Source organism: Monodelphis domestica, chromosome 1 (assembly GCF_027887165.1).
Source record: "Monodelphis domestica isolate mMonDom1 chromosome 1, mMonDom1.pri, whole genome shotgun sequence".
Taxonomy (NCBI): domain Eukaryota; kingdom Metazoa; phylum Chordata; class Mammalia; order Didelphimorphia; family Didelphidae; genus Monodelphis; species Monodelphis domestica.
In genome coordinates this window covers 520,472,699-520,487,463 of record NC_077227.1, presented here as the reverse complement: position 1 = coordinate 520,487,463, position 14,765 = coordinate 520,472,699, and positions in this window count along the sequence as shown.

Below are 14,765 nucleotides of genomic sequence, written 5' to 3'. Positions count from 1 at the left end.
GAGAAGGTAAGATGAGGCAGAGGAAAGCCTGGATCATTCTATGGCTGTGATAGTGGGAATAGTTTGTTTGATACAGTTTACAAAGCATTTTTACTTATTTTAATTCTGAAATTTCTATGATGGAATGTATTATTATACTCATTTTTCAAGTGAGGAAGTTGCTAAGAGAGGTAGATGACTTGCCCAGTGGTTGAGTCACAACTAGAGTCAAGGTCTCCTTATTCATCATGATGCAACAGAAAGATCACAGGCTTTGAAATCAAAGGATTTGGGTTGGTTTCCAGTCTCTGCCACTTATTACTTTTATGATATTGGGCACATCATTTCACCTCTCCCGACCTCAGACTCTTCCTTCATCCCTACCATTATCATGAACCTCATCCCTCTCTCATGGGGATCGTGGATTATGTCCCTGAAACTATAGTAGACTCTGAGAGGTGAGCTTTTTGCTTCACCTTTCCTTAAACCAAACCATCACATACTCTCCTCCTCTTTTCTGTTCCCCTTTATGAATTATCTTCTTTCATTAGAATGTAAGCTCCTTGAGGGCAAGGACTGTCTGGCATCTCTTTGCATACATAGTGCCTTGTGACACAGTGTTACATAGTAAGTCAGTCAACACATTTTTAGTTGGCACCTATTATGTGCCAAGGACCATACTTCCCAAAAAATCATGCAAAGAACCCCCCGACACACACACACACCAAATATATTTCTCCAAACAAGTTTAACAAAACTGCCTAAGAAAGTGGTTGTGACTGATGGTACATGCCGCCTTATACTATTTTAGAGTATTGATTGTTAATAGTGTAGAGACTGGCCAGGTAGGGGAGCAGTTCTTGAGGAAGGCACAGGCATTCCCTACCTGGTTTTAATCCTTGGACCATATACAGATATCCTCTGCTGTTTCCAATCCAACTAGCTGGGGAGCTGGGGAGAGTCTCCTTCTAGCTAGGAGTGACCAAGGGTCAAGTACTGGGTAATCTGGTTGCCTGAGCATCCCAATGACTCATGAACTGCTGAGCTAGAACTAAAAGTGCCTAGAGAAGGTCTATTCTCTATTTCCCTTTCTGAAGATAGAGGTGAACTGATGAGAGGCACCCCTTGCTCCTAATATTTCCCTTTAAGGTCAAATAGAAAAAGTATAATCTCCTTTTACTTGTAAAACCTTTAAATATTTGAAGATAATTGCAGTATGTCCTTGCAGATGTATGATGGGGAGCAGGGGAAAGAGGAAAGGGGAAACTTTCCTCCTTCACTCTGACATCATAAAAGGCAGTACTATTTTCTGAATTTTTTACAATAGGCCAATGACAACCCTTTAAATTGGCTACTGAGCCAAAATTCCAAGTATATCATAAAGGACTAATCCATGCCCTTAAGCTCTTCTCTTATAGCTGGGCTCTGGCAGGAGGGTTACTGGGAGGATACCCTTCCCCATCAGGTCCCAAGCCATGAATTCCTGGCAAGCCTGTGTCTATAACCACCTCCAATTTGGGATCTCTCCTTTGTTACAGGACCTTGGGAGATATCAGTAAGCAATTGTTGTCTTCTCTGCTTCTTGGACACTTGACAAGGATGGTACCATCTGCTGGAGCAGTTGTAATGGAATTAGTGGCAGAGGAAAACAATGAAGAAGAAAAGGAGCTGTGAATAGAAAAAAGAAAAGACTGCATATAGTTTTTAATGGATGATTTCTCTCTTGGGGGTCCATTCACACCCCCCTAGACTTCCCCTTTACCTCATACCACAGCAATCTTCAAATCATGGCAGTTTACTCTGCTCTTCCAGCCTCTTGCTCTTATTGGTTGATTCCTCCCAGAATCTCCATTTTAAACATAGTGCCCAGGCCAGCCAAGTCTTCATCTCTGTCCAAACTCAATTTCTAATTCCCTAAAAATTTTCCACCCTTTCCCCCTCAAGACTATTTTCTCCTTCTCCTTCCCCCTTTCTTCCTCCCATGTATTGTCCTCTCCCATCCACCTTGTCTTAGCATTTATTTCCTTGAAGTTAAGATTTGTCTTTCCTTTTACATGGCACAGTTCCAAGCATATAGTAAGCCCTTGAAAAGGGCTTGTTGACTCAACTTGACTCAGCATAGGTGAAATGAAATAGATAATGAGCAGTCAGGCTATAAACTTCCCAGTAAGGCTTGAATACTAGATTTTTCACTGATTATAAACACTCAATGATTCTTTATTTGACTTTTCATTGTGGGAGGAGAAAATGCCTGTTCTGTACTAGTTTGGGTTGGTACTCTGGGTATCCCTTTAATCTAGAGACCCTTAGAAATCTGAGGTAGGGAACCTAGTTCCCTTTTTGAAGAGTTAGACAACCTCAGAGCCATGAACCCAGGGCAAATCACAAGTACCTGTAAAAAGAAAGGAATTTGGTGAACCCCGTGTTCTCACCTTGTGATGTTTGGCTATCTGTGGTATTAAATAGCCATTATATCTCTCCTATGCCAAAATCCCTTGCTTTTTTAACTGATCCTCTCTGACATAATTATCTCTCCCTAACCATCCTGGTTGTTCTTGCTTGGATGTGTTTGCATTTTCCAATGATGTTCTCCTAAAATATGGCATATAGACTTTTTTTAAACCCTTACCTTCTGTCTTAGAATCAATACCAAGTATCAGTATCAAGTGGTAAGGGCTAGGTAATTGGGGTTAAATGCCTTGCCCAACACCACAAACCTAGGAATTATCTAAGGTCAAGTTTGAACTCCAAACCTCCTGTTTCTGGGCCTGCTGCTCTTCCACTGTGGAACCTAGCTGCTCCTGATATATTTAATTGAAGAACATTATGGATGTGGTCTGACTAGTCCAGAGTAACTCAAGACCATCATCACCTCCTTGATTTTAGATGCTATATCTTGCCTAATATTATCTAAAAATATTTGGTTGATCCCTCATCACCTTAAAGTCTACTAAAAATCCCAGATCTTTTTTAGTGGAGCTGTTGTCTAGTTGCATTTCCATACCCTAAATGCAAGAGACTGATTTCTTAAACCCAACTATAAGACATTACATTAATCTTTATTAACCGAGTTATATCTGTGCCTATTAAATTGTATTATTTGGTAATACTTTGTACTTTCCATTTGCCATTCATTTTCTCCCTGTTATGCAATAGTTACCTGTATTTCTTATACACTCTGTTTATTGAAGAGCTGAGATGTGTCATCTTCTTTTTCTTTTTTAACTCCACCCTCCACAAGACTTATCTCAGTGCCCTATCCACAGCTGAGGCTCAATAAATGTTTGTTGAACTGAAGTGAATACACAGATGACTCAGTGTGAAGAATGCAGTCTTGTTTCTCTATTCCATCAGTATCCTTTGATGAGATAAGATGCTTAGAAACCAGAATTTCCAGGGGGCAGCAGCCAGGCCACTGGGAGTCTGCAATGATCTATGGCAATAAATGAAAAAATAATGACTCATCCTTGGTTTGTAAATGAAGCTTCTGCCTGGGTGTGCAGTAGGGAGAGTGAGCTGGGAATGGACAGCAGGACCAGAATCCTGCCTGGCTCCACTTGAGCTGAAATGTACAAGACTCGGAATTATCAGTTGCCTTTTATAGACCAGAAATGAGATGCTGGCGGCCCTCAAAGGAGCCTGATGCCTTAACATTCGAGATGCTGAAGGGGCTTGGCAGCTTAGAGTCAGATAACAGCAGCTTGGGTGTGTGCCTACTTAATGCTCTCTTTGCATCTGCTGTGTTTTGCCAGGAGGCTGGAACAAATACAAATATGAAGCGAATGGGGAGGGGACCACAGAGTGACTTTTGTGGATTTTGGCCCTTTGAGGGAATGACACCAAAAGTAAGAAGTGATTGAGGAAATTGTGTGTGTGTGTGTTCATCTGCACGTGTGTGTGTGTGTGTGTGTGTGTGTGTGTGTGTGTGTGTCTGGGGGGGAGTTTGGTTGGTAGAGAATAGTAATTGCGTTTTTTATTCTGCTTAATCTCAGAAGATTCATTCAGTCAACTCTAAAATACAAACACAATTGGGGAAGGAGAGGGATTCGCTAGTTATAATAGCTAACCTTTATATACCTTTCTATCTTTGTCCAGACAGACAAGGCCTGAAATAACATAACCACATCTTACAAAGATGTGTAAGCTACAGTCAGATGTGAATATGACCTTGTCCAGTAAGGCCTGGGATACACTCAGAGAACAAGGGGCCACCCCTTAGGAATCATGGATACTGTGAGATTTTAGAGACCTTTAAAACCATCTAGTTCCATCCTTCACTTCACAATCAGTATGACAATTAGCATTTATTAAATGTCTACTCTGCACCAGGCACTATGCTGAGCACTAGAAATCACAGAGGAGTCTGGGGACCAGAAGCCTTAAGTGAATCCTCCAAGTCTGAAATGCTCTCCCTTCTCACCTTCGCCTCCTGGCTTCCTACAAGACTAAACTCAAATCCTACCCTTTTCCAAGAAATCTTTTCAGATCATTCTATCCCCTCCTGCCCTCCCCACGAATGCTTAATTTCTGCCTTTCTTCTAATAGGAGAGATTACCTTTGATTTACCCTGGTTGGTTGGTTGTTATCCTTTGTCCTCAAAAAAGACTGAAATGACACCACTGGTAATGTTTTTTGACTCATACATAAATTGAATTTAAATGATGCAGAATTACACAAAGTCATCAGCCTCACTCTCTTCCAGAGTCATCAAAGTCCAATGGAAGGAAAAGCTCTAAGCCCTCCACAACGCCTACTTCTTCTGCCTTCATGGCCACTGGAGCAAATTTTTTCCTCTGCCCCCTCCACCAAGGGAAGTCTTTACATGCCTGGTGTAGACGTCCTTCTAATTCACCAATGAGTTTGAACGTTGTCAGTTCCCCTCCATCTGGTTTAATCTCTCTGTAGAGATGGTTTCCTGGGGTTTGGCCACGACAATCTACAATCTACGGTTTCTTGAATCCAAGGTGAAAGCCAGGTGGCAGGAGAATGCCAAAGGAAGATGAACAGTCCTCAGTCCAGGGGTTCTAGCCTTCCTTGAGCACCCTGTACACCCCTCATTTAATCTATCTGTTTTAGACACTCACATTTGCCTGTGTATTGTCTCCTCCACTAAAATGTAAACTCCTTGTGAGAAGTGGCCATATATTCCCCGTGCTTAGCATAATGGCCACAATGTAGTAAATGCTTGGGAACCGACTGCTTGATATATAGCCATAAAGCTAGTAAATGGACGAGGTGGGATTTGAAAGTAGGCCTCTTTATTACAAGTTCAGAGTTCTTTTACTACAACATGTTCAAGGTCACACAAATCGTAAGGAGCAGAGTAAAAAATTGAGTCTGAGCCTTTGCATTCTAGCCAGTACTGGAAAACCACTATGCCAAGTTCCAAGAAATAATTGATTACCCTTCTTTCACCCCCTCCCCACAAATAAAACACCCTAAAAGGGACAGAATAGTTAAAAAGCCAACTAGCTGCTCCCCTCCCCAATATTTTCAAGTTGTTTGTCACAGAGGGTGCAATGGTCTTCAGCAAATGGCTTCTTGGTACCCTTGCCAAAAACATAGAGGCTGAACAGAATATCTTTCTGACATTCCCTGGCATTTTTAATGTTCTGATACTGGTTATAGATTTCTCAGTGTCAGAGATAATGCTGTGTATATTCTGTAGCACATCTAGAATATAAGTGAATATCTGATAAATTTTATTAATTCATATTTCTGTAATGTTTTAAGGTTTACAAAACATTTTCTTTCCACTAATCCCCATGAAATAGGTATTACTGTCATTTTACAGATGATAAAACTGAGGTCACAGAAGCCAAAAATAAATAAGGCATTTATGAAGCACTTACTATATGCCAAGAGCTACTAAGAATTGGGGATACAAATATGAGTTAAATAGTCCTTTTCCTCAATATGCTTATATTATCATAGAAGACAAGACACATGGGGAGTAGTGTTCCCCAAGTGCTCCCCAAGGAGCACTTCCAGGGGGAAGTGTTTTGAATAGGAAAGACATAGGGATGGATAGTGAATTGAATCATTGGGCAATTTTTAATTTGTCTATAGTGCGTTGATTATGCTGCCAGAGGCAGAGTTGGAAAGCTAAGAGATGGGGTATAAAAGAAGAGTAAATCAAGGCAGGATGGCATGATGATGGATAGAGAGTATTGTGGCAAACTTAGCATGGTCTAGAAATGGCAATTCTTGCTAATATGAAGCCCAGGAATAGCCAGCCACTTATTGGTCCTGAGGGAAACTACCTCTGAAGAATTTGTACAACAGGATTTTTTTTTTCATTTTTCTTTTGGTCTAGACCTGTGATTTCATTGGTGTAATTGCCTCCTGATAAAGAAACTCCTGCTATGATAGTTGCTTAAAAACTCTTCTGAAATTTGTAGTCTTAGAGAACTGCCTGAGAAACAGAGGTTAAGTGGTTTTCCTAGGGTCATACAACCAGTATGGGTCAGAGGTGGAACCTGAATTCAGATTTTTCTGACTCTAAGGTGATCCACTACACCATATACGACATGACCACTACACCAAGAACAGCATAGCTATGTTAGGCATTTTAAGACACCAAGCAACTTTCTGACAGTCCCATTTCTGGTAAAAGCTATGAATAGGGTATGAAAGGCTCTCTAGGCTATCAATGACCTGTTTCTCATTACAAGGAAATAGAATATTTTCTATTTATTCTATAATCAAAATGAATTTCTCTGCCCCCAAATTTTCTGAAATCATCAAATCATAAGGACTTTCTGACATCATCTAAGTCATTCCCCAGTCTCAGGGCATGGTACTATTGAAACTATCCAAGCCAATGTTAGCTTGTGTTTTTTCTCTTAAGTGGGAATGGTCTATAATTTAGTCAAATTGCAGTTTTGTACCACAATGACAGTCTTATTGTTAGTGTAGTAGATCTGTGCAAACATTAAGATGGCAACATATATAATATAATCTGCTATCTATGATCTTTTAGTTTTTCATTTTGTAGTCTCAGCTCAAAAATTGGGAAGAAGGGAGGGGAAACATGAACACTTGTTCCATTCTTTAAATCAAGAAGCCCTGACTTTTTCACAATTGAGATAAGTCTCGAGCTCATTGGGCCTGCTGATGGCAGTGTTGTTGAGTCTGTGAGATGAAGGGCATCAGTGCTAAAAGTACTCTCCACCCAATAAGAATTTCCTCAAATTGCCTAGAGGTAGGTGAAGAAGAAGAGTTGAAGGCAGTAGCCAGTCTGGAGATCTAACAAATAGTTTCAAGGTCTACTGATGACATCATGGGCTATGGAATTTTCATTATGTATAAATAGAACAACTGGGGAGGATGGAAAGGAATGAATTTTTAAAGGAAACAATGTTTTAAATAAAGCTAAAAATGGGGGAACTTTTCTATACAAGGAGGTGTGTTCAAATGCAAAGAAATATTTGTCCTGCATCACTGTCAATACTTTCAAACTATCATGCCTACCACGTCAGTCACCACTGAAGTTTTGCTTATAGTTTTCCTATCTCCATCCTGAAATAAAAAGTTTATCTATGAGGTTCCAATGGCTTACTTATAATCTCCAAGTATGCAGCATGGTTTGGAAGCTCTTTTGTTTGAATATAACAGGCGCAAGTCTTATACTTTTTGCAGATGTCTGTTGACATTTTGAACAGATAAAATGTGTTTCCTATTAGCTCAGGTGTCCTTTTTCAACCCAAGTATTTTAAATCATTGTACACTACTGTCGTTGCCATAGATTGAAATGCCTTGGGTAGAACCAATTGCTTTCTGGTACCATTAGTGGAATTAATTGCCAATATAGCATTCTATTGCATAGCTCCAACTTCCACTATTGTCTCAATAAGCCCATCCATCAGTCAATTACCAAGCATTTAACGAATGCTTATTTTGTGACCATTGGCTTCTGTCTCCCAGTAGGTTTCTACCCAGGAGGCAAATATTGTCATAGTGTCTAAATGGTCTCCAGTTTATAGTCTACAGTATTCTCCTTTTCCTAATACATTGAACTGATTAGACTTGGTCCCAATGGCATATCATTGATGTTTGCCAGATCTGATTTCTCCAAAACCATAGTTGTCCACTTTCCTGATGACGCCCATAACTTTCTTGGGGAACTTTAAGCTTATGCCAATATAGCTTAAATAGGAGGAGCTCTTCTCACTTGTATTACAGAGGCCACCTCTCCATAGGCATGTAAAAGGGAAAATTATATGACTGGCCATAAATTAAAAAATTTTATTAAATAAAAAGTAATAAGGGAAAATGTAGGAAAATAGGAGAGACAGAGACAGAGACAGAGACAGAGACAGAGAGACAGGGGGAGAGAAAGAGAGAAAGAAAGAGAGAGAGAGAGAGAGAAAGAGAGAGAGAGAGAGAGAAAAAGAGAGAGAGGTTAAACTTATTCTTGTTCCATTTAGCTTGCTATTCTGTGGCTGCCATTAGGGCCCCCTAGCCATGCTTACAGGGAAGTCTAGGAAGCAACAAATAAGGAAGGGAAGAGAGTGAAATTTGCTCTTGCCTCAGTTTATCAAACCTTTTCTCCACCCACTAACTCTCACACATCACATCTCAGGAGCCAACTGTGGCTTTCTATTTTGCCTGGGCTGCCCGGGAGGGCAGTGGACATGGCCCTGACCCCTATCTCATGATCTCTTGACTATTGCTGTCTTTTTCTGGCTGCCATTCTATCCTTGTGACTCAATGATTTCCTTCACACAATCAAGTTCAGGCTCACTGCAGGTAGTAGATAGGAGTTGACATCCTCCCAGAAAGGGGGGAGAAGGGAAATCTCCATCACATAGGCAGAAGAGACATCTTTTGTGATTATTGCTCTTAATAATTGGAATATAATTAACAAGGCAGGACACTACAGCTCTAGTCCTTCCATTTACTAATGTATGAACCAGAAAGGATCCTAGAATCATTGAGTAGAGCATAGTTTCATTTCTTGAGGTCTGGGGCTGCCTCCACTTCTAGACCCTATTAATATTTCCTATTACCAGTTGCATTCAATTTCCAATAAAATAGTGCCCTGTTCTCCTGAGTGTGTATAGCATGTATGTGACCAGCCCATTTTCTTTGACTATGTTATGCCATTGCTAGTCTTGTATGAGACTGCTTTGGCTCCTTTTTCCTTCTAGATGGGGTGGCCAGCTTCTAGGAGACCTGCCTTGATGTTGTAAAATGTAGTTTTGTTGATGTTGGGTAGCTTCTTATTTGACTTGAATGACACAAACCAAGGAAGATGTCTTAAAACCTTCCAGTTATTTTCTTTTATATTAGCATCTCCTTTCTGCTTAGAGATTATTCCTTTATCTGACTAATAGATCATACCATTTCTAAGTAATTAAGGGACAGAAGAGGAGCTGTTCCTTTCAATTATGCAGCCATGGCTGAATCTATAACAGAACACCATGTCTAGCCCCTTTGTGAATTGAGCCCACACGTGGGCTATGTACTGCATATACCTCTCATGGTGACCTGAAACAGTTCCTCCATTTTTAAAACAAAGTCAGTCCTTGGCACTCAAGAGGTAGTCAGGAATTTCCCATTGGTATGACTAATACTTTGCATTATCAAATTATTTACCAAGTACTTACAAACATTCAAATAATATAACCTTAAAACATTTTATTTTAAATATATGTATACTATCATAAGCAGGACTTTTTATATTCTCCAATAATGGATGCCAGAGATCATTCTCTGTCTCTTTGACTCAATCTTCTGCTACCCCTGCAGCCCATCAGTGGAATTTTCCAGCAATGATTCATTTTATGGATGTAATTACTCTACTGAAAAAGACTAGAGTTTTCCATATTGAATCCTCATGATAGAGCTGATATGATAATAGCCTGTACTCCATCCTTTTAGTCTTTCTGCATCTGGAGTTGATGCTACCACTGCACCAGGATCTGCTACTGCTGATTCAAAATGCCTTAATGAAGCTCTGCCTACCAGTACGCTTCTCATTTGTCTTCAGTTAGTCCTTTTTCATAAAGGCTCAAGACTTTCTCACCGATTCTCAGTCATTATAATCACAAGGAAGCTAGTTCCATTTATTAGATTTTTAATTTTTTCCTAATTAATTTCTACATAATCATGTGAAATTGGTTGGCTATATGAAGTTGTTTGAAGTTGGGGTGCTCACTAGTAACAAATACACAAGGATAGGCTCCCATGCCTAAAGTCTTCATATAGAATAGAAGGGGAAATAGGATGGTATCTTCTGAAGGAACATTTTACCAAAAGATATGTGCCCCTTGGTGGTGTTCATAGGAAGTGAAGAAAATTAATGGTGGGTTATAATATTTATTAGCAACATTGCTATAGAAGGTCAGGCAAGTTCAGTTCTCAAGGTAATCCTTCCCAGATCCTAAGGCATTTCTCTGAGCAAGGACCCACCTTTTGTTAAGGCAGGGTGGAGACCTTTACTCTTTACTTATAAAAAAGCATCCAGACTCTCCAAATGCTTCACAAGCTTATGCGCTTTTGTTCTTGCTAGACATATCATCTAGATTTGAGGTGGCCAGATCTACAATAGGGGAAAGAGCCACTGAAAACATGTTTGAGACAACATATTTTTCTAGCCAAGGATTGTGAGAGGAACCTGGATTTCATAAACTAGCAGATAGTCTATTTCTTAAAGTATCAGAGAAAAGCAAGTCAGTCACATTTCCCAACTCAGTGAAGCAGTAGAGATCTAATCACTTGAGGGGTCCCTTCCCTACTATGAAGCGATCTGGGAGGAGTTGAGATCTCTAAGACCACTTCCTCATTGAAATATCCAGCAGTCAGGGGGTTCAAATGTTGTACTGTCAGGGCAATCAGAAAGAAGACCCATATCTCACCTAAAAGGCAGCATGAGACTTCCCTGAGCATCCTTGCAAGCAGTGTCATTCATATTGACCTGTCCTTTATTAATGGATTGCATGTACCTATTAATAAACTATTTCATAAGGAAGTGGCCTCATTTTATTTATTGGTTAAAATTCTGGACATGACAGAAGACCATGTATAAACACTGGCAAAGAATTTACAGAGAAAACATAGTAAAAGAGTCCTTCCTTTTCTAGTCTTGGTTAACTTTTGCCTCAAAGACTTTTATCCCTATTTAGTTTAGTGGTCAATTTACACTCATTAATTATTTATAATTACAGTATAATAATAGAGTGCTGAACCTGATGTCAGGAAGACTCAGTTTCCTGAGTTCACATATGGCCTCAGACACTTACTAGCTGTATGACCCTAGGCAAGTCATTTAACCCTGTTTGCCTCAGGCTTCTCATTTGTTAAAAAATGAGTTTTAGAAGAAAATGGCAAATTGTCTCAATATCTTTGCCAAGAAAATCCCAAAACTGGGTCATGAAGAGTCAGACACTACTGAAAGCAAGAAACAAGAAATTTATATATATTATATACATGTAGTTATACTATTAATAATTGTTACATTATTAACCTCATTTCATGCACTCTCCTGTTTATGGAAATTTATATATCTCCATTGTGACTGTGACTTTTGAATAGTCACTATCTGACTTCTGTCTCCCTTCACCTTAAGCTCCATCCAGATCTAAAACTACCCTAAATCTGACTACCCTAGTATCAATCAGATAATAAGGATTAGCAACTATCTGAATTTCTTTTATAGAAAAAGGAATAAAATTATAGCAACAAAGGACAGTGAGAAAAAGGGAGAAGAATACTTCATTTGGATAGGCAGGGGCCATTTCTTGCGCCAACTGGAGGGCAGCCATTTGTTTCTTCTATTTTTAATTTGTTACTTCCTTTTCTTGGGAAAGAATGAGAGACAAAATTCAGACGAGTTGGGCATTTGAAGGGAGTTGTTTGCTTCCCTAGTGTAGAGAAGGGGGGGAAAGGAAGATGCTCCAAAGGGGCGATTATATTATTTCACTAGCCATCACTCTCAGCTTTTGTCTCTCCCATCACCACAGTAACAACAGCCCTATTAGAAACAGCCTATCAGAGTCTCAGAGGGAAAAAAAAAACAACAAACAAGCAAGGCAGCATTTGCTCAGAGACCTGGAACTCTGCTCAGCTTTAGTCTGCCCACACGCCCCAAGATGGAGATTGAACTCTCAAACTCTTCCTCTGGTTCTTCTCTCTCAGATATCTCCAAAAACTCAGTACCTTGTACTAGAATTCTATGTTAAAAATCTCACCAACTGGCGAACTCTGGGATAGCATCTGCTTAAGTATCTCATCTCCATAGCAACGCAGGCACTACAGTCCCATTAATACTTATTTCTTTGGGAGTGCTAGAGTACATCACTATTTCAGGAAGTGTACATAACATCATAAGTCTTTCTACGTTCTTGAATTCCTTGGTCAATACTTCCTCCCAATGGTTTCTCATCATGGGGTAAAAGCTGTACAAATTATCATCAGCCAGTCAAAAGGCAATCCCATAAGCAGTTGTCCTTGACAAATGGTTAATTCACATGAAAGAACACCAAGCATCTAACACATGAAAAGCCACAATTGCTGCAAAACCCACTGCTCCATCATAATGTACCCCTACAGTTCAGCAATGTTGATAAGCTAAGCATTTTAATATACTTTATACAATATAATAGTCATTGTGCTGGAGGTGATCTGACCTAAAAATGCAACACACACACACACACACACACACACACACACACACACACACACACACACACACAAACCCTGCTATCCATTGTAGACTGAATTTCCTCTTCTTAAATGGATTCCTATAGGATTAGCAACCAAGATATTAATTCCTGACCTATTCTCATAACGTACCAAAAGGGGAAATTTCTTTCTATGTGGGGATCCAAAAGATACTCCAGATTCAGATTCCTCAGTGGGTTCATATTCATTCAAAAGCATAACTTTCTAGCCATCATCATTATATATCTATATGTCCCTCTCTTTCCTTCCTTCCTTCCTTCCTTCCTTCCTTCCTTCCTTCCTTCCTTCCTTCCTTCCTTCCTTCCTTCCTTCCTTCCTTCCTTCCTTCCTTCCTTCCTTCCTTCCCCCCTCTCTCTGTCTGTTAGTCTGTCTGTCTGTTTGTCTCTCATTAATTCAAAGCAAGACACATAGGATATCTCAAAAGTTTAAGGGCATTTTGAAGCTTTAACTGTTTAATGAAATAACCTAGTAAGAAGAGTCCTGATAGAACATAGTTCCAACATCATAAACTTGGAAAACCCTTTCTGACTAATACAAATGCCACCAATGCAGAGATCTGACATAAAAAGGAATAATATGTGCTCAGGGCACCTACATAGAAGGATAATTTATGGAAAACCACTAATGTCTTCTGGCATTGTCATTACTCTGGATTCAATAAACCTGCTTCTATCAGGGTGTGTGATCTCTACTAGGAACACTACTATACCATACCCTGGTGATCTTATCATGACTGCTATTCAGTACTTACCACAATTTTTTTTTCATTTCAGTACTTATTTATTTAGATGTTTAAGCTCTCACACTAGATTTTACAAGCTGGTGAACACTGGTAAAATTATTTTTCCCACAGACCTATAAATATATGGTTGAACTAACATTAATACACAACAGCATTTTATCAATTACATAATAAAACAAATTACCAAGTATCCAAATATTAAGTTACACAGCTCAAAAGGCATACAAAACATTAGAAATCTGCTCAATTCATTGTAGGAATCTGGGTATTATTCTACTAGTCTTATGGTAGCTACTCATCAGGGCTGCTTTCCTTTTTTGGTGTCTGCCTGCCACCTAGCTCTCACCTGTGACTCCAAGAAGCTGTGGCATACACAGTGGACACATCTTTGTAAATCTTTTTAGGTGGGCTAAACCTGATTGAGAGCAATGAACAGATGTCAGACTCATTGATGAATTATGATAGTGTCTACCCTAGTCATGTGAAGACTTCTTCCAGCAAAAGGGGGCAATTATCTACTGCATCCTGAACCATCATTAGTTTTTCTGACTTTTATCTTGCTATTAGACTTTGATGACTGTGGAAGTGAGTGAGGCTGATGACTGTGCATCTCTGCCTCACTTAAATCCAATTCATTCATGAGTTAAAAGACATCACCAGTGATGTCATTTTAGTTAGTCCTCTTCCAGTTACAAAGGACAATAACCAATCCACTAGTCATGGTAGTCTCTGCTAATGTTGCTCCATTGGTTTTAGATGATCTCTTGATTGTTGTTGGTCTCTGTTGGGTATTGCTTTCTGCTTTCAGCTTCTGGGTTTGATCTCTTTGACAGTCATATTAGTCATATCAGCTCCAATCTGCTACAGCCCAGTAGTTAGTCTCTCCCTGACAAAGCAGCCTGAGAACTCTTTAATCTTAAGCACTTCACCCATTTCAGAAAACCCAGGTGGAGTGTTCCAATGCTAAAATTAAACCTTTTTTTCTTCCATACCTATGTTTGGGTGAAGATTGGAGCCCTAAGTTCCACACAATTATCTCAATTAGCTTTAGACATTCTGAGAAACTGTTTAATTTAGCATGCAAATGAACTCAAACCAGAGCAAAAGAGAAGCTAAGGAAGATGTCATTGTTCTTAAAACTAATTTGACTGCCTTATAATGCCTATCTGTCAAGACCACCCAACTTCTCCTTCCACTACTGTCTGCTTTGGTGTTGCATTTTGTCCAACAAAACAAGCTTACTCTGTTCCCTTCCTAACAGAAAAGAAAGGTAGAAACTACTTGTATAATACTTGAGCTAACTGCTGCTGCTTAACTCACAGCATGTGTGAATGGAGTGGGAAATCTTCTTCCCACA